A 27,929-nucleotide genomic window follows, 5' to 3' on the forward strand; every position below is an offset into this window, starting at 1 on the left:
TATTGGTAACCCTCGCCTTGCCTTGGCGGTTATACTTCATCCAATATATAATAAACTAGCGGACCCTCGCGACTTCTTCCGCGTATGAGTCAATCGAGAAGCTAGAATAGATCTGATACTAACATAATAATCACCCGAGCTATGTACCTACTATTATTTTAGGATGTATACTGAGTTAGTAAGTTGTCATTATTATAGTTGGCATACATACATCCATCCTCACGAACTTTCGCATTTTTAAGTAGGATGGTACGCATGCATTCCCAAGATCTTTGTCCCAAATGCCTTGAGACTTGCTGTTATTTGTTAGTGATTTCCTTTATCTCCGACAATGTTTAACAGATCTTCTAAAAATAAGACAATGCATGCTTCATAGTATAAGCTTTCAAAAAAAAAAGAATTTTTAAAATCGGTTCAAATTTAACGGAGCTATGAAGTAAAATTGATAAAAACTTTTATCCCATTTCCAGGTAAACTTATGGTTTATCGGGATAAAAAGTATCCTATATGTTGACCCGATACATTAGCTACCACTTTACCAAATTTTATTTAAATCCGTTCAGTACTTTTCACGTGATGCCCGGACAGACAAGACAGGCAGACAGAGAAACAGACAAAATTAAAATAAAAATCTATTTTGGACTCAGTATCGCTTATAAAGCATCCCCCGGTCAAAATTTTCAAAATATAATAAGTGTCCAGAAATCGTCCAGTTACAGTTTTTTTATAAGTATACATAGATAGATAGCTGTCATTAAGAAATTCATCAAATGTGTAGTACCCTCGCAATATTAGAGGTGTATTTACACATTTTTTAAATGAATGCATTGGTAAGTCCAGAATTACCTCAGGAATCATGTTATATAAGCGTATACTCAACCCCACAAAGGTCAATTCTATGTCAAATATCATAATGTTACATAAAAAAGTTTATATTGTCCAAAGCGCTAAGGTTAGATTAGAAATAATATTATACGCTAGTTAAGTTTTCTTAAATAAGGATTCTTAAATTTTCTAATTTTTCGCGCAAGTTTTTAAATTTTTTCTGTCATAAGAACCTTCTCCTGACTATAACAAACACAACAAAAAAAAATAGTGAACTCGGTCTAGCCGTTCACGCGTGATGGCGTGACCAAGTGATATAGGGATTCATTTTTATATATATACTAGCGGACCCCAGCGCCATCTGTCGGGCTGTTTTGTGAATCTAAACCATCCAAGGTGCCACCAACCTACCCAAATGCATACCAAAAAATTCATTTAAATCGGTCCAGCCGTTTAGGAGGAGTTCAGTGACATACTCACGCACACAAGAAATATATATATTAAGATAGATAGATAAATATACTACGACAATACACACATCGCCATCTAGCCCCACTTTATTATTATTTATTTATTTATTATTTATTAGTACACCATATACAAAGCAATAAAAAACACAATTGAAAGAAAGAAAATAAAGGTACAATAGGCGGCCTTATCGCTTAAAAGCGAAATCTACCAAGCAACCTACCAAAGGACATGAAGTTAAGAAGAAACGTTAGGGTTTCTACAATCGATATCTTATCATATCTGATGGAGGTATGATATACGAGTAATATGACGACGTAAACGTTACTTAGCGTTATCTGAACCCTATCTGGCAGTGAATGAGTACTTTTGAACAGGTTCCTTTTAATACCGGATATATAAATATCACGTGACAGCTTGATAGCAATCATTAGGTACTCAGGTACACGTTTTAGTTAATGATGATTCAAGTCGACCTTAAAATTCAAGGTTTTTTTTTATTCATGCACAGCAGACTGTTGATAATTTGTCCTCCAGTGCGATTCGAAAACTAATTTTGTCTAAGATAACCGGTTTATAAAGGTTTTATAACGTTAGGTACGCTACGAATGTTATTCATCAAATAGCAAAATAATAATAATCTACTACGACAATACACACATCGTCATCGAGCCTCAAAGTAAGCGTAGCCCGGAAGTAGCTTGTTTTATGGGTGCTAAGATGACTGAAGAATATTACTTATAATAGACCGAAAAACACACAAACACTGTTACAAATTCATGTTCATCACACAAACATTTTCCAGTAGGTAGTGGGAATCGAACCCATGGCCTTGGACTCAGAAAGCAAGGTCTATGTGCCAATCGGCCGTCTAGCATTACTAAAAAATTAAAAAATTTAATAAATAAATCGACAACGAAGACAAAACTGAGAGATCCGTCTACCCAGCGTGGTGATTACTTTTATAGGTTATTGACGACAACGACGGAGACCAACCATTGCTTCGTGCAGCTAAGGTATTAAATTATAACTAAAATGTAAAAGCATTACAAAAATCAAAACGCAAATAATTAAAGATTTTTTAAGGACGTACGTAAGCATTCTACCGGCACAGACCTTCTCTCCAATATGAGAGAGTAATCTAGAGATTAAGCTAACATCAACGCTGCCCCGATGCTATTGACGACGACGAGGAAGACCTACCATTGCTTGGTGTAACTGAGGTATAAACTTACAGCCAAAATGTGAAAGCATTACAAAACACAAAACGCAAAGGTCTACGTGTAAGCATTCTCCCGTGGCCTGCGCACAAACCTTCTCTAAAATACGAGAGAGTAATCTAGAGATTAAGCTAACCTCCACGCAGCTTCGAAGCCGGTAGGCGGGCTTCGACGATTACATTATCACACGAACCAAAAAACCACTAACCTACTAACTTTCACACACCTAGAGACACACAAGCACACCTTACCACTTTTCTTAATCCTTTTTTTATCAATTGCTAATTTTTCATAAAAACGTTCACACCAAGTCATGTTCGGCGTAGGTTAAAAAGTACTAACTTTAAAATGAGCAGAACTGGAAGATTTCTAGAAACGTCCTCGCCCACTACGGAAGACCATGTCATCAGTCTTACTGCTCACGTAATCTGCAACAAACAGGAATATGTTACACTACTATTACCTAGAATTAACATTTACTACTACTTAATATTACACGCTAAGTAACTGAGGTAATGTTCAGTAATTATAGTCCAAGAGTTTAGATGACAAAATATCTCGACATAGAGGCGGATTTAGGTTAATTCTTACCAAATTAAATGACAAAACGTATGTTTGTATGTATGTATGTATGTATGTATGTATGTATGTATGTATGTGTGTGTGTGTGCGTGCGTGTGTGCGTGCGTGTATGTCTGTGTGTATGTGTGTGTCTGTGTCTGTGTGTATGTGTCTGTGTGTATGTGTGTGTCTGTGTCTGTGTGTATGTGTGTGTCTGTGTCTGTGTGTGCGTGCGTGCGAGTTTGTATATATATATGTATATACGTAAATACATCATTATACGCCATAGAAGCCAATCAGGACTTATGAAATTACTAGCTGATACCCGCGACTACGTTTTTATTCTCGCGGGAACTCTCTTATTTCCCGGGATAAAAATAATCAGACTATAATCTATCTCTGTAACATATTTCAGCCAAATCGGTTCATTACGAAAAATTACAGCCATCTCTCAGAGTGAGCAGTACCATACGAGTATGAGGTAATAATGATAACCTAGCTCCGTCTAGTTCATTTGCATAACAGAAGGCGAAAAGGATGCAATTAAGTTTGCATTGGGAGAGTAAAATCTGCTGCAGGCGAGTAATCGCCGCCATTATATCATTGAGAGCGACCTTCGCGTGCTCCCCACTTGCGCAAGCGCATCCACTCGTTACAGGCGGCCTGAGCACGCTCATTTTATTTTACCGAGTAATTACCATTGTTTTAGAGGGTAATCTTCACGTTACTTATGAATTGCTTAATGTTAAGAACATATATCAAACACTTTTGATGAACACTATTGCTTATTCCTTTGTGTAGTAACATCCTAAGTACCTACTCGAGCAATCAAGTTAAACGATATATTATGTGCGCACGTACAGCGTGCATTTCGCAAAAGCACTGCCTGCCCTCACTTTTTTATATATAGCCGGTATAAGGTGTTCATTTTATGACACCTTCCAGCCTTATGCTTGAAGAACACAGAAAGGTATTGATGATACACATGCCTGTATCTACGTGCATATTCAAGTTGTTTACTTTTCGCACGGTTGCAGTAAGTACTTTCACATTCAATTATTTAATAAAATAGCATGCACTGTTTATTACAAATAAACTTAATTCGTTTTAATTTTCTTTTATTAGTACTATAATGATATTGTTAGATGGAATTGCAAAAGCAGACTTGGACCCCTTGCGTTTTGTGCCTTAGGAAAGAGGGATTAAGAGCTATCGAAGGTTGTTGCTGGTTGAAGTGTCGTTGTCGACACGCCACGTGTACCGATGCCACGAGACTGCGCCACGACAGTCATTTGTCATTGACAGACGTGTGGCGTGGCATCGAATATCGTACTTAGCTTAAAGCTTATACCTAAAATAGAATTTCGTGAATGCTTTATTCGCACGACTGTTTTTTTTTTTTCGTAATCACGAGAACCCTTCGAAAAAATATGGAGTTAAGTACCAACAATAAGTAGAGTTGGATAAATGTTAATCGGAATGCGATACATGTGTATGTTAATTTTGCCCTCGACATTTTTATTTCCTTTTGATGAAAAATAAGCATGTTCTTGATTTACAGCGAATCTGAATTATGCGCGGCGTTCGGTAGATTACTACAGTATGACAAATTGAGAATTTTTTTCATTCCACTAGAGTGCGATTGCAATCCAGTGGTAAAATGGTTGCCGGCTGACCTGTTGGGAAGGGTTATGGCAGCCATTTAATAAGCCCCTATCGTACCGCATCAACTCGTGCATAGAGGGTATGCACAGGGTATTCAGATAATATAAAATGAAGACAATCTCCACTACGAGTTATAAAAACTTAAGGATAGACATTGTCAGAGTTATAAAAAGCCTACCCCTAAGTATTTATAACTCGTACTGGAGATTTCTTCCTTTTATAGCGTCTGCATACCCTGTGCACGCCTCTATGCACGCCATTGCGCATCGTATTGGAAATCTGAACCACTTGGCGGCACGTCTTGGCCGTTAGGGTGATAACTAACCAGAGCTAGAGCTAATATTCTGGAAATGTTAATTCCAAAAATGCCCTTGCCGGGTATCGAACCCGCTACCTCTCAATCACAAGACCACTGCACCTGGATTGTCGATAAAATCTAAGTATATTTTTACGTGGTTAATATAAGTATCTCGCAAATACCGAATGCGTACAATGCCCTACCCGTACCTTACAAGGATGCCAGTCGAAAATAGATTAAAAATTTTGGACTCGAAAAATATGTTAAGCAAATAATCAAATTAAATAGGCAAGAAGTTGTAATAATATATGTATTTCTATAGTAATAGTAAAGTCTCAAAAGGCTTTTCTAGTCCAATGCTGAATACCTATACGCATCTGATATAAAACAGCAAATATACGCCCCGGATAGTGTATCCAGTATACTCTGAAATGTTGGCCCGGGGCCAAAAGCAGAGTTGTTTCACCTTGGAAGTTTTAAGGAAATCGTTGGAAAATCCGTCTGATAGGTTAGAAGGTTAAAACGGTGCCGCTTAGGGTTCCTACCTTTGTACTATTTATGATCCAACTATTATAAAAGCCAAATTTTCTTTGTTTGTTTGTCCTTACTTCGCACCCGACTAAACCGCCAATAGACTTTATTTTGAGCATAGAGTTAGTTAAATGACTGAGAGTACCAAAGGCTACTTTTATCCCAGGAACCAACGGTATACCTACCCGCGAGATTTTTATTAATACAAATAATAATGATTTCCAAAATAGTGGGTACACAAGTAAACATATCTTAAACAGTCCCTTCACCTGCATCCGGCAAATCCATTGGAACTGTGTGTTCACCAGCAGGGCTAGCAAAGGCAGGAGACAAAAAATTTATCCCCTCACAGGGGGGGACATAATAAACGTGTCCATCTGCCAAAGCACGGGAAAATGGACTATGGTGATGGAAGGAACAAGCAAACGAATAAACAAACACAATTTCACTTTGTTAATATTAGTTCGGATATTAAAGAGCCACCTATTTTACCTCTTAATGAAGTCGAAATAAGGCTTTTTAATCTCCTTGAAATGACTCATAACCTTGAACTCGCAAATTATTTATTTAAAAAGGACTATTGAAATAGCTCATGAATCGCACCTTTTTAGAAATCGACTACGGAATGGGTTTAATATAACTGCAAGTTGCAACAGGTAATCCCGCTACCATACATATTTTAGACTGCATCGTCTCTGACCACCAGGAATTATTGCAGCCAAATGGTAACTTGTAGTGCAGTAAAAAAAAAGTTGGAAGCCACCAACTAAGCTAATCTTACACAATAATATATATATATATATATATATATATATATATGCATGTCCATAGTAACGGATTATGATTATTTCTTTATATTGGTTTATATTTCGTATAACAAAACACGTGAGAATAAAATAAGCCTCGATAACCGACTGCCGTTTTTTGCATTGGGGACGCAGCATGGGGACTATTTTGACTAACTATAAAATATTATTGAATTTATTAAGAAAAAGTACTTAACAAAATCAAAATCGCGGGAATTGGTAACAAAAAAAAGGTTATCGAGAGTCTAATTTTATTCTCACGTGTTTCGTTATACGAAATATAAAGCATCGAGGCTCGCGTGGTGTGGTATCTCGAACAAAGGGTGCTACACAGTACCTACGCACAGTCGTAGAAAAATGCGTGGTAATTACGAATGAGTGCGGGGAGTTGAGTCAGCCCTTTATCATGTATGTACATATCCAGGGAGCGGGCGGTGCCAGTTGGCGCCATGGCAACGATAAACACACAAACACTTCCATACTAGCGATGGCAATTAATTACATTTTATTTTACTTTAAGTTGCTTGCGAATTTTTGCATCTTAGCATGTCAATTGCTATTGCTTTGCTATTGTAATGTTAGTATGCACAAAAAAAATAGAATATAATTTAGTATTAAAATGTAAAATAAAAGCGTAAGCCGAAAAGTGAAGCGATTTATTTTATTAAGCTTGCGGCTGTATAGGGCCAGACACGCACTAAAAAAGCGTTATATTAACGCAATCACATTTCACAAATACAATAAATTTGTATAATGCTAAACGAGATTTCACATGCTAATAATAATAAAAGCGATTTGCTAATTATTTATTAAACCATCACTATTGCATACCACACAACATGACAGGCGCCAAACTGATAACAATTTAAAATAGCATGTCGTGCTGATTGCGTGAATAGTAATTCAATTGACTCATAGCGGGGCAATATTTTTAGTCTCTTAAAGGACTTCGAATAGCAAATCTTTGGCACTTTTTTTAAATAGCGGCCACCCGGAATCTTTTGTAAATCAATAGTTGGAATTATCACATAGTTATTGATAATTCCAAATCAAATAAGACATACTCCTTAGGGCTTCAGGTTAAAAGTATTGTTTTCATACAATTTATCATTTAAGTTTAGTTTTACCTGAGTAGCCTTCAAGCGGTGTAGGAAACGTGGTGAAGGCGGTCAAACGTGCGAAAAATCTAACTATAATAGCTATATGTTATCTTTGGCGATTGTTTTCTTGTTGATCTAGATTGGAATTACGATATATCAGTATTTAGCAGACTCTTTATTTATTATAAGCATTTTTTCATGCCGATAATCTGATCTTTTTAACCCATATTTCGAATTATTGTAAGCTAAAACGTGCGTGAAATACCAGTGACGATAGATAATATGGGAAAAACTATTGAGTCATACACACGGACGACCCTGCTTAATGTAATCTTAAAGTTCAGCTAATCTAATCTAAGTTTGATTGTAGTACCTACTTGATGACCCTGCGAACTTAAATTTTCCAGATTTCATTGTAATTTCTTGTAATCTATCCAAAGTTCTGCACGATAGTGTACGGCAAGAGCTAGACTGGGACTGGCTAGACTGATCGCACCGGTGTCGCTGCTGCCTGACACCGATCTGTGTCACATGTTTAGTCTAGCCAATTAGAATTTTTAAATTTTTGTCTCCGTAAGAACTATCTTCATACTTCAAGGAGTATTTAAAAAAAAATAATTAGCGGAATCGGTTCAGCTGCTCTCTTGCTCGTTTAGCAACACATTCAGCGATTATTTTTCATTCATAACATAAACATTCGTGTGCATTCAACTCACATTGTTGCCCACAACTGGTGCGGCCTACAAACCCACGGCCTTGGACGCGGAATGCTGGGTCGCTGCCCACTGCGCCATTTGACTGTCTACTTATGTATTTCGCATGGCCAAACTCAGGACCTGTAAATCATTCAGTCCACAAAACAGGTATTATTAGATACAACTTTCGTCGAGAAAGCATACATTGAAATCAAGAGGGTGTTTACTGCTCCCCCATGTCACTAAATGGGGGGCAGTGTTGGGGCCGTGGGAGGCCGACCGCACGACCGGCTGCGATATTACATAAAGCAGCGATGCGAACACCCCGTCCCTTACCCACTTAGCCGTCTGTATGAAATATCGAGATATTTCTTGTAAAATTCTCTCGCACATTTCTCATATTCCCTCCAATAAGATTACTCGACAAAGTGAAACATAATTCCTGCCTACTTGTATAATTGCTGGTTGACACCATTCCAGTGGCATTCCAGTACAGTGCTCTAATAAAGTCACACAAAAAATTCGTTATTGTTTTGTCCAACAATAATAAATGTACTATTATTATTTATAAGAAACCTAATTTTTTTATATTACTGTAGGATGATGATGACGATGGTAATAACTATATTCGTTAACTTAAAACTAAGTCCAAGTAAATTTATTCTTACTGGATTAATATAAAAAGCTTTAATCGCTGCACGTACCTATTAGAAAATATTTAATCATGATCTCGCACTCTCGATATATTGTAAACAGCTCATTACAACATGATTCTACCGTATGCCATAAAGATAATTCCATCCCTCTTTCTCACAGACTCTCGTCATGACGTGCAATCAAAGTACTAGTGACAAGCAGTAGTTTTAGCAGTAGTAGATCTTTTTGTGACAGAGCTCGTAATGGGAAGTACATCACCATGCTTATTTCTGCCGCTAAGTAGCATTGTTGCAATGCTGTGTTCCGGTCTGTTATTACTTACAGGCACGTGCCTCAACACCTCACATTGATGGCTACAGGGCCCATGCCCTGCGAAGTGTTGCTCTGTTTATAAACAATGGTTTTCCACTTACCACACGGTGCGCCAACTGCTTGGTCCGGCGACTATAACTATTTAAAAAAATCTAAACAAAGACAAAAGTCTCCCAAATAAATTCATTATGGAAGTTCCAATAGCATCATGGTCATAGAATAGTCAATAGTGTGGTAGGTTCTAGTTTCCATTGTTAATGCAATAGCTACTTTAACACAGCAGCTATAAGTTTAAATTGGCTTGCAACCATGATGAGCGCCTGAGGTTTAATTTACCTACACTATGATAGTGCGAGCCGAATTGAACCTAAACATCTTGCGGTACGGCTCATAACACACTAGCAGGATTACGAACACGTGAAATATTGATGGCTAGTTCTAGTAACAGAAAGCCATTCGCTAACGCGCCTGTCGTGTAGGCTGGACGGAATTGTTAATTTTCCGGTCAAACCGCACATAACACGGAAAAGGGAATACACGTAATACACGTAATACTTTAATCAATAACCACAGACTACCGCTAATCGGTGTACATATACGAGTTGAGAAACTCCGCCTTAACCTTTTTTTTGGAAGTCGTTTCCTCAAAAAAATTAATATACAAAACGAGTACATTACACGGGTAAATCACTTACAAAAATCCGCGAAGCAGATCGTCCGACAAGTGACCGTCACGCCTCGTGCGCCGGCGCCGGTCATCAACCGAAAACGATGGCAATCGCTGACGACGGCAAAAACAGCTCCGTCTTTTGAATCTATTTTTAGCTACAATTGGGCTATAACTAGACATATCGGCTATCTATCATGTGCTTACTGTGTTATATATATATATATAACGGAGAACGGGAACTGCTGCACTACTGCGATGACCAAACCGTCTACATAGCGTGCTGAGCATGTTCAAACACTCCGCTTGGGAGAGGTCTTTAGTACAATAGTTTATTGAAAGACTGACTCAAAATAATCATTTTCTATTGACTGATCATTAAACTTAGAATTGTTGAAATACCAGCAACGAATTATATGATTTCAAACTAAGTATGTCATCATTACTGAAAATAAGTATATTTACTAAGGGATAAAATAGCTTTTTTATGATGGAAGAATTATTAAAATAACTTCAGTAGTTTCAAAATGTATCGGTTACAAACAAACAAGCAAACAAAGTTTCCTCTTTATAATCATCATCATCACTACCGGACACGGGTCTCCTCCCACAATGAGAAGTAGGCCGACAAGCCTTTGAGAACATTACGGAAAAAACTCTCAGGTATGCTGATTTTCTTCCGATGCTTTTGCTAAATTACATGAGCGCTTTTGCTCACATAACTATTATAGGCTATTGAATATGACCATTTTCTCTGAGGGCCTTAAAACTATGAGGAATAACGTCAAATAATTCAGTGTTTTCACGCTCTGACATTTGAAAGATACACTCATTGGAGTGTGACAAAACACTCAATAACTATTGCAACGTTAATTCACGTTTATTCGTGCGGCCCCATATCTACACATATCGAATCTAGCACCTATCTGTTTTTCTTTTCGTCGGTTTTCATGTTGATTGCAATAATAATGTCTTTAGCGAATATAAAGCCATTAGCACGCCTTACTTCACTATCAGCTGTACAGCAAAAACATAGCTGTGACCTGTTATAAATATAAAAACCAATATACCATACAAATTGATTTATTTATTATTAATTATTTATTTTAATTCAATTAGTACGGTTAAGACCAATTACACTAATTAAATACATAGGAGATTAAATTATACAGATTAAAACGAGAACAATTTTTTTTAAATTAAGTATGTATATGATGTTTTACGAGAATTTGTCGCATCAATTCGGGCGCGACAGACGGACGTGCATGTAGTACACTGTACAGTGGTGGTACATTTACTTAGTTGATTTGCGACACGTGTAATACGTTGGTAGTGCATCGACCACATCGCACCTTTCATGTTTTGGTTGTAAAAAAATGTGTTTTATGCGAGCATTAAAAAAAAAAATTGTTACGGCTGCGTGCACATATTATGTAACTTGTTGATTGAAGCGTTATTGACTTGAACTTAAAGTAGGTAGAGCTACATAAACATTTTTTTGTAGGTAAATGTTAATGCAGCAAAAATGGAGCGCGCTTGTATAGAAGATGATTAGATTCCTAAGGTAATTGCGGGCCTAGCCAATGCAAAAGTTTAAACATATTTATTACAGCGAGGTTACTTATTATAGGTACAATTGATTAGATTTTTAATAAGGTTGCTTGGAAGCATACCACTTTATATAATCGCAAGATAGATAGATAGAGAAGACCGAACAGTTACGGGTGAGTGGATTTTTGTCAAATTAAGTTTACATGACGCTTTGTCAATGCTTTGTAATTGACGTGCAGTGGCGTGCACTTCATACATGAACAAAAGCACTGCATACCCTAAAATTAATATCATAACTCGTATAGGAGGAGATTTTTGCAGTTTATGCAATTTTCCTGCTGTACGCACACCCTGGTAAGAAACCCGGTGCACGCCACTGTTGACGTGCATATCTGTCCCATGTTCTTGTGTGTGTGTTATATTTAAAAAAGTGTAATATGCATGTTGTTAGTGCTCTTAATAAATAAATAAAAGACATAATAGTGATTGTAAAATGCTGATGTTGCAAAAGAGCAACTGCTGAGTTTCTTGCTGGATTCTTCTCGGTAGAATCAGCCTTCTGAACCGGTGGCGTCACTACGGAGAGACATAAAGTCCATTCGCTTAGAGGCGGCACGTCAAACGTCGTCACGGCCCGTGCCACATTTTGTCGAAGGTGCCGCTACGCTACTAAAGGACGCCGCGTGCGGCGTACATCCGCAGGAGAATGGCATTTTATATCGAATTGCCATGCCGTAGATAAAGGTTCTGTTTATTGACTTGGGCAGAAAATGTTTTTTCGTACTTGATGTAGTACCTACGTCGAACAGATGTTATGCTAGGTCTCGATATTTTAGTATGGAACCAAATCCACCCGCTGTCAAATCGTTACAATTGCATTGATTAATTACAGTCTCAAATAAATGCACTTGAACGCGGTCAAAGTACCGTAAGAAATGTAAAAAAAACCTGTTATAGTAGTGTCACGGATATTTTCACAAAAGACGACCACAATATACATTTGAAGTGTCAATGAACTGATGTGAATTGATGTACTAGAGATGTACCTACCTATAAAAAATAGCAAGGTCACAAAACTCAAAACCAACCTTCAACTACAAGAGATTACAAACACATACGCATGTATACATAACATTGCAAATTAATTATGTTTTTAATTGGCCAAACAATTAAATGCACTAAAGTACCTACAGTTAACAGGAACTAACAAATTGTGCGTATAAGCAGGCAATGCAAAACATACATTGTAACACGGCGTGAAAATGATTTCAAAGAAATAATAAAAATGATACACGCTGGGTGTACAATTATTGAAATTTGAAAAAAAAAAAAAAAAGCTCAAAATTAAAATAAAAAAAAGTCGCCCGAATGCAAACCGACATAAAACGTTGTGAAGTCCTTTTTAAAAACGAAGTTAAATTTTTTTTTACAATTAATTATAGTCGTACGAAACCATATGGAATCGTCTCACCCGTCTTAATGAATGAATTTGGAGACTTCTAAAATATATATTGGTTTACATAGTTTCCGAGTACAAAAACAGCTTGCTAAACTATAGTTGGAAAAAAATTATTTACACTTATATAACGTGAGGAAACGTAACGAATACTTCACCTTAGAGAAGCAGATAGCAATAATTACAGTAATAGCTATCAGGAATTCTAGAGAACTAGTGAAACGCAGAGTTACAGAGAATGGGGTCAATAATTATGGGAAGATTCCGCCAAGAGTTAAAGACAATCAATCTAATACATTTCTTTTATTATTATTTTTAATGTAGATGACACTACGTCAAAGACCTCAATTATGGTGAGTTAGAAATCATAGAGACTAGTGTCTATGATTAGGTCAAATGCCATGAATGAATGGGAATAGAATAAAAAGGAACATATTATTTCCTCCTATAAAACATACGAATGACAACATTTCTATTTTCATATACGGACAAGATTGCTATGCTTACAAGTAATCAAAATCCTATAACACCAAAGTATTTCATGATGACGAACTTGAGTGATTTCTATTCCACACATAAGATTCGAAACAAAAAGCCCTAACCTTCAAATTAAAATTACAATTAATTAAGGGAAATAAAACTGTATGTTATTGAATTTAAGTTATAAGAACCGTTAGTTTTTTCTATGTTTTTATAATAAGAGCGAAAAGATGTAAGGGAGTTATCCCTTTGTGTGTCGATTCTATAAAGGAGTGCTCTGAAGAGTTGTTTGCATTGATACCTCTATGTTCCCTGACCGCACCACACCGTAGAAATAAATTCCACTCTCATCATGTGGATGCCTGGTATTCTTCTACTATTCCAAATACTAGATTTCTACCGCGCACTTGCAAAATGTGAAACAATCTCCCATCTGATGTGTTTCCTCCAAACTACAATCTACGGTTATTCAAGGGGCGGATAAACAAACTCCTTAAAGACCGGCAACGCCTCGGTGGCTCTTCTGGTGTTGATCACTTAACATCAGGTGACCCACCTACTCGTTTGCCCGCTATTAATATAAAAATACTATCTTTTGCGATTTATTTTATATTTTAATCCGTTAAGAATAACGTATATCAACTCAAGGTCGACTGCGAATCTCGATATATGCTAGAACAGCACTCGAATCTTATCACCGACATTAATATCAACGATATGATATCAGCCCGTAGCTTTATAAAATACTTCAATATTATTTACTGCCGCATCCATGTGGAACACGTCAGAAAGAGTTATTATAATACGAAGTGAAATAATAGGAAGTAATGGCATATCGTATTTTTCTGTATTGTGATCGTACATTATATCACGCTATTATGATAACACGTTGTGAAGTGTTAAATGAAAATGTAACACATAAGAAAATTTAGGTATAAAATGTTATACCTAAATTTTCTTATGTGTTACATTTTCATACTATGACTAAAAACCCACGTAATGACGTGGGTTTTCAGTCTTAAAATTAATGAAAGTTATAGTCATCATATACATTAGTTAAAAAATACACTTATGGCAAATCTCAATAATAACATACTCCCATTTCATAAAAAAACAAATCACAACTAATATTACGATCTTCAGTGACGATTACATAGTTCAAGTCTTTGATTGTAACAAACAAGTCTAAAATACTGTAAACAATGGAGAAACAACAACCCATAAAAAAAACTGGGAAATCGGTAACGTCCACATTAGACCGCACTTTAAATTGCCACAGAATATCTGATAATTATCATTCAGTCCTGCCTTAAAAGCGTGGAGAGCCTGAGCTCTGCATCGATGTCCTTCAGGTGATAGTAAACCTGCTCTTTTTTTGGGGTATAGAATAGGCTTAAAATGATGATTACAAATCTTCATTTAATACTATACTTATTACACCGGGAGGTATTTTTGCATCTTTCGAGTCCGTATTGGACTGAAATGTATCAAAAATGCACTCCTATTTATGTCAAAATGTCATGGACATTGGCTGTGCATCAAATAAAATTTTAATTTCCTCACTCTATTTTCCTACAACGTTAAAGCAAGTGATAGTTATTTGCTTAAAACACACATCATTCCGAAAAGTTAGGTCCGAGGTCGAATTCAGTCCCCCCAAAGGAAAGCATAAGTTCTAACCACTGGATTATAACATATTCTGTCCTGAAGACGCAGTTATTTCGAAATTGCCAACAGACAGTTCAGTTTTATTTATATTATGCTCACAGAAATAGATTTAGACAAGTAGACGGTTTTGAGCTAGACTGTAAATGCTAAACGATAACAATTGGTTGAGAGCAAGTGGCAAGGTCACTGACACCGTTGATCACACACGCGATTTGACTGCAAACCTCTGCGTCGTGTAGGCTTGAAGAACCCGACGAGTCATTACCCTCTTTCTATTAATCTTCAAGTCTTAGTGGCCGATTGTCATTAAAGCACGACAGATTCTTCGCATACTACTAATTAAGCTGGTTTTAAATGCTTTGCATTATTTACAAATACCTCACTGGACCCGGCGGATTTACTTGTGTCTTTTATATAATTTATTCTTAGCTTTATAATAACTCAAACTGCTAGAAAATCTTTAAAACTAATCACCCATTCCCATTCACAGTTCTCTATGAATGAATGAATAGAATATACTTTCATTGTACAAAACACAGAAAATAATCCCTATAAAATATTCCGTTTTATTATTTTCTGTGATAACATATTCGTATCCCTTTTACTTGTGCCAAAGGAGGCATTCGCTTAGTCTGCTCTTAAAACGGCCGATACCGAGGTTTTAAGAACTGCAATGCTTTTTTTAAGGTGCATCCAGCTTAAACTGAAAAAGTAAAAGTACTAAGAGAGATCGTCTCACTTCAACGTCTACTTCTGATTTAATAAAAAAAAAGAAGAAAGAGAAGAGACACAAACTTAAAAAATGATAAGAATAAAACATAGACGGCGCCATACAATTAAACAATATAAATAAAGCAAAATAAGCAACAATGAAGCAAGAGATTCAAATACGTCAGTTACAGCAATCGGGGTCAACCATTAGGGTCAGCGGCGGTTCGCAGCCGAAACAGTCCGAACTAGTTTCGCTGACCGGCGTTGTATAACGGTTGCGTGCATTCTATCTCTATTTGCAACGAGTAATAGCACCCCACGTACGAGCGCTGACTGCTTGATACTAAGCATGTGTCTCCGTGCCACCCCAAAGATCTGAGCCTCTCTAAATAATTAGTTTTCAACTCTAGTGGAAGCAATATTACAGTATTTAAAAATCACTGTACAATGGAATAAACTTTTTAGCAAAACGAAGTTGCAATGGGTAGTGCTGCAGTTGACAGTTTATTAGAATCAGAATTGTCTATATTCTAATAGGTGTTTTTTTCTACAGCAATAACAAAAAGGAGAAAGAGCCTACGTAACGCGCCGTAGTCGTCGCGATGAGTGTAGAATAAAGAATATATACTTAAATTTAGAACCAGAAATGTCCAGATTATAACTAGCCAATAGAAACGAACTTAAAAGTAAACAATTAAGGTAATAGTTGACGTTGCAAGCACGCCTTACCTCCTCTGACAAACTAAACTTATGTCGAACATAACAAACAAGTATTTATTAACATTTACTATCAATAAATCAAAGTAACTAGAATATAACAATAATGTGGTCAGATTAAATTCTAACTTAATAATGTGGCACGGAAATACTTGCAAAATACATTACTTGACGTAAAATATGTAAATATGTAAGGGCCTATACAATACCTGTCAAATGCATTTCAATAGTCTTCTCGTGAAAATTCATGCAAATATATTGCAGAAAGAATAAAGTGATGTCCCGAACATAACGTTCTAGAGCAACGTGTCTCGAATTGCGAGTGTCGGTAAATTGATGATCTGTCAAGCACATTGAAAGCAAGGACGTTGGCACCGCACGCCACTGGAGCGATCAATAGGACAAATTGTCACGTCGCAGCGGTTACAAGCGGTTTGGGACCGGCACGGTATACGTGTAAGCCTTTACCCCTAGAGAGTATAACTTTAGTACGCTAGCAATCGTAGGTTACGAAAAGCTAAAGCGACGCCTCATTGCAAAAAACTGCACAGAAAATTTAAAATCTCATAGCTAAAACGAAATGGTCTTGGCCATTAACCGTGGAGATTTTAAGTTGTTTATGGAGTCAAATATAATATCTGTTCTGAAATTGTGATTCTAAAACAAGCCATTTTATCCTAAATCCAACTCAAAATATACCGGATTTAAATTAAGACGTTGGAATATGAGCTTTATGGTTCTATACTGGAAAACGTATGGTTTCACCATCAGCACTACCATTCTCTGCTTAGAAAGAAAAGGGTTAACGGATTGGTCGACACAAATCTTTGAGAACTCTCAGACATGCAGGTTTTCTCACGATGTTTTCCCTCCGTTACCAACATATACACATTTCATATTTAATTCTTAAAATGCACATTATTTAGAGGCCTTGGTTTGGTAGTTGGTCTTGTTTGAGGTTGTATGGTTTCGATACGTGTAAAATGTATGCTAGGGGTAATGCTCACGCTTGACAACAGATTTCGAAACATCTATCTACCTAGACATTACTGGTAATAGGATTCTACTAATGGTTAAAAGTACACTGTATGTTAATAATAATCTATTTATTGCATTGATATTGAGCCATTTGCAGCTGTATGTTTTGATTAAAACATACAGGTTATATTAAAACCAAATATACCTACAATTATTATTTATACGTCCACCAATATTCACTTGCTGGCCCAGCTTGGTGGACCTTGACCCTTTCTCATTGAGAGAGGAGACCCGTGCCCTGTAGTGGGCTATTAATGGGTTTATATGATGATGATGATGATGATGATGATGATGATGATGTTGATGATGATAATTTAATACATCGAGGTTACTATACTATTATTGATGAATTTCTTAATGTTAAGGTTGCCTGGAAGCAAGCCGCACCGCTTTCATCTCACACAAGATACAACAAAGATTGTTAAATTGTGAAACGATGTTGAAAAAGAGCAACTGCTGATTTTCTTGTCGGCATCTTCTCGGTAGAATCTGCCTTCCAAACCGGTGGTAGAGTCACTACAAACAGACATACTTGACGCTTCAAGAGTGCTTATATTAGGCCTACTTGAAATAAATTAATTTTGAATTTTTATACCATTATTAAATCAATGCATTATTTGCAGCTAGCAAAATTCCTGACCTTATTTCTGACTAAATGGTTATCCGCTGTCCATGATTAAGTTAAATTTTCATGACATATGGATTATTTTGGTTACGTGAATTTGCACAACAAAAAAGGAATAGGTGCAGTTGGCACTTGGCAGTGACTTTGACCGGCGCGTCACAGCGTCTGCCTGCCACCGATCGCAACACAATGGCAAGGTCATCATGTCAATTCTTTTCACGAGTCTCTACCGCGGTTTCCGCGTTTTTTACATACTCATGCCTACTTTACAAACGACACAATTTAGTAACCTAACCTTAAAATAGTCAATAAAATCGCACATCGATTTTAAATGTTTCTGTAACTTCGCATACTAGTAATAAGTAGCAACGGTGTAATGGACTTGTATGCATTTTGTCAACCAATCTAGAATGCTTTAGAATATTGGTATCCCTGTCCAAGATTCTACATATAGTAGAATAGTTTAGGGCTTCGAACTCAGTCCTGTCGGATGACCTCGTCAAGAATCTGCATATTTGAGAGTTCTCCATAATGTTCTCTAAAGGCGAAAGTCCACTAATCCTCATTTGGTCTGTGTGATAGTCCTTTTTGATTATGGAACCCGTGCCCTTTTGTGGAAACGTAATGATTATGGCGATGATAATGATTGTGAAGCTCCACTCTCTACTCTACTATGAGACGGGCTCTACCATTTTGGTACCGAACCTTAGAAAGACTTGGATCATGCAACTGAACATTGCAATGTAATTCTACTGGTTCTAGTTATTATCTGTGATGTGTTTACGTAAGCACCCAGTTAATGTACAACATCAAGTGGCACAGTAGCATCAGTGCAACAAAAAACACTTCCCACAACTGTCTACATTCTCATACAAGTTTATAAAGCGATAAAGCGATATCACAAGATATAAAACAAAAACAATAAAAAATTCGAAGCATTTCTTTGTCTTCCGAGAAAACGTAGAGAGCAAAAAATTTTCTAGACGGCAAAATAGTATTGAAAATGGCAACGTCAACCTAAATAAAAATTTAAAAAAAAAGAGGACATTATTGAAACATTTTATAGAACATGACGAGTAAAGTTTTGACGAGACGAGTTTTCATAAAACGTAATTAAAGGCAAAATAGAATATCAAGTATCAATTTATTTATCTTCACACCACGTAGATAAAAATAAAAATATAAGGAATAACATATTGCATAGTAAGCTACAGAGGGGCCTTTCATACTTGATGATGATGACAAAGACCACAATATGTGCCAATAGAAAAAAGCTTGTCCGGAAACACAACATTTCTTTGTTTTTCATAGCAACACGATTGTTTCATAGCTCATGTAGACGCGCAAAAACAATTTTCAACAAACAAGCCTCAAGAGTTGTTTGCACGGCGTCACAATGAGTGTTTTGCACACAGTTTACCCAAGTGTCCAATACTCGACTGTTTGCGACAAATGTCTCCTCGAAAACAAGTACATGTAATGAACGTTGATAACGCGTCAGAACTACTTGAAATTATATTCTAACAATACCTATGAGAATGGTGTGGCCTAGACTGTCATCTACTGTAAACACGTTAATGATGACAGCTTTGCGAAGAGCCTCTGGCCAGTTTCTAGGTACATTCCATTTTGAATATCAACTTCGATAACCATCACAAATCTCGTGTATATACGCGAACGTATTTCTAAAATTAAATAAATTAAAACATATTGTTATAAGCACTTGAAAACAACAATGATAAATTAAACTTTGAAACTGATCTAGATTCTGAATGCTGAATCTCGAATGGTGATTGAACGCCCCGTCATCGGTGAGACATATCCAAAAAGAGCTACCAACTTGAATTAAGACTGCATCAAACATTATATCTCGCTATCTTCGACAATGTGTCGTTTCTAGACATATTGTGTCTAGAAACATTAAATCGATAACATAAACAGCTTTAAACCCTTGGTGCTAATAAAATTACCTCAACCTAACCTAACTTTGGCGTTTATTAAGCCATGACCCGTCATACTATTATCATACTATTATAATATATATATTTATGTATATTTTGTTTGATTGAGGATTTCTTTAAGGAGCAAAACTTCATTGGGGCATAACAATTCTGTAATTCTGCATATATCACACTAGTCTAATGAACTAGTTTTTACTCCCTTAACTGTAAAAATTACTTTACCTACAGATCAATATTGCATAAGAAGGAAAAAGTGTGGCGACACCGAATAGCATCCAAATTTCTCATTTTGCTACTCTGCCAAATTGCATTTTTAAGCTTTGACCTTTGCTTTGGCACAAGTCTGCTGTGAAATGGAAACTACGCAATATTTTCTTCTTTCATTTACTATATTGGTTTTGAGTATTAAACATAAAGTTCTACATTTTAAAAATTGTGAAGCCTGATTTTTGGTCTTAATGATATAAATAATCAGTTATGTACATACACACATATATTTTTAGGCAGGGGCTTGTTATGCCACTGTGGAACCACCCACCGTATCCCAACAAAATACCCACGTCCAGCAGTGGATGCCACCAACCCATACAAATTGTAATAAAGTGGATCCTATTCTAGAAATCTAAAGGTTTTTTTCGTAACAATAATAAAAATGTTATTGATTTTAGGTATAACGAGCAAAAAGTTGAATCGACTGAATTTCATTAACTTTCGAATAATATAAAGTTGTTACATCTTGATGAAAATTAAGCAATCTTCATTTCAATAGAGGAAGACTTGAAGCAACTCCAAACTTTATTCTCCAATTTGAAGCATACATTTTTGTTGGCCGTTGCCAACTCTTTTTACCTCCTAAAGGGGCGTAGTACCTCTCATCTGAAGTAACAGAGGATCATACTCCCTGACAGAAAACAGCAAATTTATAGATGTATGTTATAAACCTTTTCTCTCTTGAGAACCAGACATGTCACACTTACCTTTTGCAAAACAGACATTTTAGGAGCTACTCATAGCCAAGGCCTCTTCCATCCAGTTTTCCTATCAGTGGCGCATGCAAGTGAGGTTGGCATTTGGGACTGACTAGGTGTTATCGTCATTCCTCCCCTTACTACCCCACGGTCCCCAACGAGATGGGCAGACCAGTTGAAGAAATGAAATTCGTGCCGCTTCTAAAGATGGTTGATGGTGATGGTAATAATGGCGATAAGAGACGTGAGACGTAAGACGACCGTGCCCCGCTTACGGGAAAATAGCGCAATCAAATACATTAGGCAACCGCTTGTGATAAAAACTAACCGGGTCAAGTTCTTGTGAACCGAGATACTTTCATAATTTACTAGTTCGATTGTTATTTATTTAAATATTGACTGATTCGCCCCCGCTTCTAACGAATGGGTGGCATTAGTATTAATATGTCTCTAAAACGTTCAAAACACTTATAGTGTTTAGTTAGTAAGGTTACACAAGAAAAGCAGAAGAATAAGAAAGAAATAGGCCCAAAAGGCAATTCAGTAAATTTTGGGATTAGGAAAACCCGATTATTATATCAATATGATAACTTGAATTCAAATACTACTACTGCTTGATCTGAGCAATCCATCCAACGGCTAAACGAAATATAATTCGTTAAACATTGCTTAAAATTATCGCGATCGAACACTCCTCCAAATAATCGGTGCATCTATATAACCCTAATATATCCCTAAATAGCTCCGTGTACCTATAATACTTTTGGAAGGTTACAATTTTAATAGTATTTTTTTCCACGTTTCTGGGTATCCTAGCACAATGACAATGTCTAACGTACGTAACTATAAGATTGAGTAGCAAATTATGTACTCATCATTTTTATTTTACAAAAGTCGTCTGTTAGAGCGTTGTCTGTTATCTGTGGACGTATTTGAACTTGGTACAATAAATACCACACCACAAATTCAGTCAGGTATTTTTTAAACTCATCTTTGTCAATCAATCTGTGTCAATTAAAATCTAAATACCTACCTACTTACCTAAGGCAAGCTGAGCCAGAGCAATGCATACCTGAGCTTTCGTATCGTTTATGTAATCCTTTATCTTATTAAAAAACACATTATCATATACTACAATGACTGAGAATGAACGTATACTCTTCTATTATTTGAAGAGAATAATATTGTCTTATTGTTTAAAAACTTGTGTATTCCGGGCCAATTATGTACACGCTCATCGTCTGTATAAAATCTGTTACGTCATGCCTACCGGAATTTATTATAATATTTGATGTAAGTATTACATAATTCAGAATAATGGCGTAAATTATTACTAACCATCACTGACGGAACAACTATTACAAAAATGTTTTCCTAAAAATATAAACGTAAAAAGTATAAAAAAGTAATAAGCTAACCTGGAACTTATGTTAATTCAGGGATAAAAAGCTAATGCTGGGATAATAATGGAGGGACATTAAATCACAGAAAAGGTCAACACAGATAAACAGATAAGTGTAGTAGTGGTATGGTTTAATATATATAAGAAGTTTTGCTGCAACATATAAGATGTCATTTATGTTAGAGAAATATTCAGAATGTATTGCAGAATATATTTCATTCCAAGTGACTCTCTACTGCAAATAGTTCGTTCGCTCCGTCTATTTTGGAGTTATTTATTACAAGGCATGCACACCTAATTTAATTGTAAAAAATTACGTCCTTCAATGTGTTATCAATAAATACAAGTAGGCATTGTTTCGGGAAAACCCGCCGGCTACAGCCCAAGTAATCCTCAGTTGGTCATACGTGACTTTTTTACTGACAGCGCAATAACTAACGTGTATATTATGTCATTTTCCGCAAGACCTACTGACTTACAAAACATGATCCAGCCGGCGTCTATACTTTAACCGTTACTAAATCAATATTGCAGAAATTTATACGAAAATTAAAAAGTTAATTTTATTAAGTACTAAATGTGGCATTAAATGTAGTTGTAGATCTAAAAAAAATTAAAGTATTCAGTATCGCTAAGTCTTAGATGAGGGGTTTTCTGCTGTCCGCTGAGGAGTTCTGTCCTCTATCTCCAGCCACAGTTTTGGCAAAATTAAACACATATTATATATAACGTCTATAGTACAAAAATAATTATTTAAATCGGTTATAATTTGTCGGAGTTATGGTGTAAAATCGTCAAACACTTTCATCCCCTCTCCCAAAGGAACAGAGCTTAATGTCGGGATAAAAAGTATCCTATATTACTTCTAACACTTCCAAGAACATGTGTACAAAGTTTCATGAGGACCGGTTAAGAAGTTTTTGCGTTAAAGCGTAACAAACAAACTTACATTGACATTTATAATATTAAGTAGGGAAGTAGGGAAGTAGGGATGTTTATTTTACACCTAATTTCTTTGCATAATTAGTACCTTATTAGTTATTACAGCATTTAGCGTGTGTTCGAGAGGAGCAATCTAATTTAGCGACACTTTCAAGCTTGTGTGATGATTTGGTTATATCGCTTTATTTTTGTGACTATTGATTTTCTTATACAATCAACAGTTTAATACAAGTTTTTAACGCATACTTCATTCCATTTTATTATTTATTGACGGTGTCCTGTTTATTCGGCCAGCGCTCACCGCTCTTTACGTGTCGTAAATTCATATAGGTACCAGTGGTACCTATATGAATTTACGAAGTACAGATTCGAATGTTTAGCGATCGATCTGATATCTCTTCGATGGCTTGGGGTCTATCTGTAAACATTGAAATCTTGGATAGAAGCAGGCGTTACTTTGCGGAAATCCATGATATATTATCAAAATTAAGCTTAATTTGCTATACTCCGCGAAAAGCAGGAGATTTAATTAAGCTTAATTTGCTAATTAAGCTTAATTTTGATAACATTAAAATCTGCAATAGTTACGTGTGAGTTTACATCTGCACTGCTGTACCTGGAGTGCGCTGGTCGTATGCATAGCGTCCGCGACTTCTCATAAGAATTACTTCAAATAAACATTTGTTGGGACATTGTTTGGACTTCCAGTATCTACTTATTATGCTAGCCTCTGACAGTGAATTAGCATTGATAATTCGTAAGGCCACCCCGAAGTCCGCAGGTTATCTGAAGATTGGAATATCGGCCCTTAAGTCATTAATATGACAAGTTCGTATCCCTGGAGCCTTGTCGGTAAGCCTGCAACCTCTAAATCTTTCCTCGTAAGTAAAGAGACCTTGATAGCGACGTTTATCGAATTCAAAACGCGTTAAACTTTTTCATTGCCACTTAAATGGTGATGTTCGACTTCGAATCAAGCTTTTTATCTATTAAAAAAACCTGCACAACTCCATAGTGCGTGATCATTTGCTCGAGTAACTATTCCGGCCGTGACCCGATAAGTAGATATTACGTTTAATCGTAACTTTAATCTAGTAATTTTTATTTTTGTTTCTTGTAGGTTCACGTAAATTACTGATTGATTCTTGGTAGTTTTAATAGTACCAAAAGTCATGAACTTCCCCGCAGAGTGTTTCTTTGTTACTGTTCTACAATAAACCACCCATTGACATCTTGGAGATGTCTCTTAAAAAGTTCAAAGTTTGTATCAAACGTAAGCTCATAGAAAGGTACTTTTATAGTATAAAGGACTACGTAATCGATAAAAAAAGCTTGGGTGTGAATGATTGCTCTAACCGGGTTACTCTTCTAATAATTTTAAATGACATTGTGAGATGGTGATAACAAAAAAAAACACCCGGCTAAGTTTGTTGTGGGCTTCTTTTCAGACCAGGACGCGTTTGGAACCCTCGTAGCCGTCACCTCACAACCGTGTACTTCTCATGTAATGTACGCATCGAAAGTGCTATCTATGGGCCTACTTGAATAAAGATATTTTTGACTTGACTTTGACTTAGAGTGCGAAGGATGACACTACTTTAAAGTTTTAACTGGATGAATTGGATTAATTTTGGAATTCGTTATAAGGAATATTGATATAACACAAGGAATAAGGAACCTATACCTCAGTAGAGTGCGAGTTGCCATGAGTTGATCTGGAAGTCCTGGCAATCCGTCCGTCCGTTTGTCGGCGGACTGTATCGCATCAACCCTAATAGGAAGAGAGTTGAAATTTTGACAGAACTATTGATACTAGGGCCGCTATGACAATTTATTTTTATTCCACTGCAAGTTAGCCCTTGACTGCTATCTCACCTGGTGGTAAGTGATGATGCGGTCTTAGATGGTAGCTGGTTAACCGGTTGGGGAATATGGTAGACATACCCCTAATCGGTATTCAGTCCCACCGGAACACTAAATCGCTTAGCGGCAGGTCTGTGTCGGTAGAGTGGTAACTAGCCACGGCAAAAACCTCTCGACAGACCAGACCAGACTAGAGAATATTTAGAAATTATGAATTCTCAAATTGACCCTGCCAGGAATCGAACGCGGGACCTCCTGCTTAAATTCACAGCGCTCACCGTTGCGCCAGGGAGGTCGTCAAATTAACAATAAATAAATATTTAAAAAAGTTAAAGTGGCTTTTCCAGCAGGAGGGGTTTTATTTTTTGTTGTTCTATTGCTCGTTTTGTTTAACAATGCAATACACTATGTATCGTTTCATATTGCACCTTGGTACCTACGTAAGCTTCGCGTGCGAGTCCTACCTACCTACCTACCTACCTAGCATTCAGGCTGTTTTTCACTTGTTTGTGAACGTGACGTGACACTGGTATCATAAACTCGTATATCGCTCGGATGTGTCGGGAGCGAGTGAGCAGATGTGACAGACGGGATCTATTCATCAAACTGCCGACATGAGAGACGGTGACACAGATTTATGCGAGCTCTTTTTGTTTCGGCTGTGATGAACCTCCATTAATATCAGCCTTCGAACTGCGTTGTACATAAACCTACTCACGTACCTATGCCTACTTTTATCTGATGGGAGGGTATTGTACTTGCCTTATGTCGTGTACACTATAGTTTATTTATTCAAATATTGCGTAGACAAGGTTTTTTGAAGTGAAACTTCTTTAGTATCGTTGTGATTTCAAACCGGATGCAACGGAAAAAACGACAGGTAAGAGACACAAAACCTATATACTTAAAGGGGAGAACGGAAGCCGGAAGGGCATTCCAAATATGTGCGCATTAGAAACGAGGAAGCAAAGCGTTCCGTACGACCCATGGGATAACAACTACGTTATTGTGCACTGTTCCGATGCCACGCTCATCTAACGTAGAAAGACTGGGTTAGGTACATCCATAAAATATTTTGTTGAATCGAACACCCTCCAATACTATCTTACAGAACACTCATAAACAAACTTATTAATGAAATATATAAACAGCTAAACTCACAATGTAGACTATGATCGCTTCGTTTCGAACCCCATAGTATTGAAAACGTAACATTAAGATGATATTTGAAACTTTTTTATTTGCGCTAATTATGTCAATAATAACTGGATAACATCAAAGCGTTCGACTGCTTTAATGTATTTGTATGTATTGTTTAATATTTGGCGCTGATTTCACAAATTTTGGCGAATTTTGAATACGATAACTGCAGTTTTCAATACACTGGACACTATGTGTGTTGTGTTCTATGTGAAATCCCTTTTATTTAAGCAAAGAATGTTCAGATTTTATTTATTTTAAATTTGAACTATTTAGGCTGTGTCAAAATGGTGCCAATTCTGTTGTACAGAAATCTCGATCCACATTAGGATACTAATTAGATATGTAGTATAAAAATTACAATTTACAAAACTTTTTTGTTTGTCAACATTATGAAATTCATAAATAATTTATTTAATGATAGGAAAGTAGTTACAACAAAACGTTTCTGCAACCATCATTTAAAATCATTAAATAATATTATTTTAAAACAAATTAATTCAAAATAATTACACACCAATAATCAATTTTTCTGTACATAATGTTCGCAACAGCTTTGCTTTAAAAATTTGGCCAATTGTTAAAGTGAACTGGTAGGTAGGCATACACTTACCTTGGAATAATCTTACAAGTAACATAAGCTTATTCTAAATATAAAATCTTTTTCCATCTAACATGGTTTACAAATACAATACAGGACAAACAAAAGCTATGTACAACGGACGGTTCAGTCCAACTAAGTACAGAGACCGGCCCAGGAACAGAAGATAGTGAATATAAGTTCTGTATAAAATAGATTTCTGATAGTAAAAGATTTATAAAATTCATTTATTTAGATTTATTAGATTAATTATTTCTCTATAATATTAGTATACATGTATATATATTAGTAGGCATACAAGTATATATAATATTTTATTTTTATTTAGCAGTAGTGAATGTGACTGAAGTATAACATTTTAGGAGGATGATTTTAGGGTATAGACCCTAGGTTATAATTCTTGACTGATAAGGCATAATTTTAACCTCAATTACGTACTGAATTCCACAATACTATGATTGGTTAGCTAAATTTAAACACATTCAACAAAAACTACAATTAATTTCTCGCTTGTTCAAATATTTAATTTACATATGCTCTGTTCTTCATTGTTTTATGATAAGATATGACGTCATGTTTGATTCACTCATACAAGTCTGTTTGCCAAAAGTAATCCTCAATATTTTTTATTGCTTTATAATATTAAATTCTTAGTCAGTGTGTATGTGTAATTTTTTAGCTTGTTCTAATTACTATGACATCTCAAACTGCATCCATATGTTCTGGGTGTACTGTGGGATTTGCCCACACAAACCAAGAATATTGTACGTAATTTAAATATTAACATTATTGATCTTTGTGTATCTTAGAAACTATGCTAATTTGACTTGCGCAATATTTTATCTAATAAGTAAAGAATGTCAAAGTTATCAGAATATTCTATTCTTATATTCGCTCTGATCTCGTACAAGGGCATTAACATTCCTGTTAACTCTGTAACG

General features: G+C 36.1%; 1 protein-coding gene across 3 annotated transcripts in view; it reads right to left on the bottom strand.

The window, feature by feature from the left end:
* Positions 1-27,929, bottom strand: part of LOC120623324 (protein FAM102A) — a 119,790-nt gene that overhangs the window by 91,079 nt on the left and 782 nt on the right. For 2 of the 3 annotated variants that reach the window (XM_039889288.1, XM_039889286.1), the window contains exon 2: positions 2,856-2,941. The gene's annotated coding sequence lies outside the window, so the exon portion shown is untranslated. Of the gene's footprint in view, positions 1-2,855; positions 2,942-8,190; positions 8,283-27,929 lie in introns of those variants that run through there. The other variant, XM_039889287.1, reaches the window with a different exon arrangement.

The sequence above is a fragment of the Pararge aegeria genome, chromosome 4, assembly GCF_905163445.1.
Source record: "Pararge aegeria chromosome 4, ilParAegt1.1, whole genome shotgun sequence".
Classification (NCBI taxonomy): domain Eukaryota; kingdom Metazoa; phylum Arthropoda; class Insecta; order Lepidoptera; family Nymphalidae; genus Pararge; species Pararge aegeria.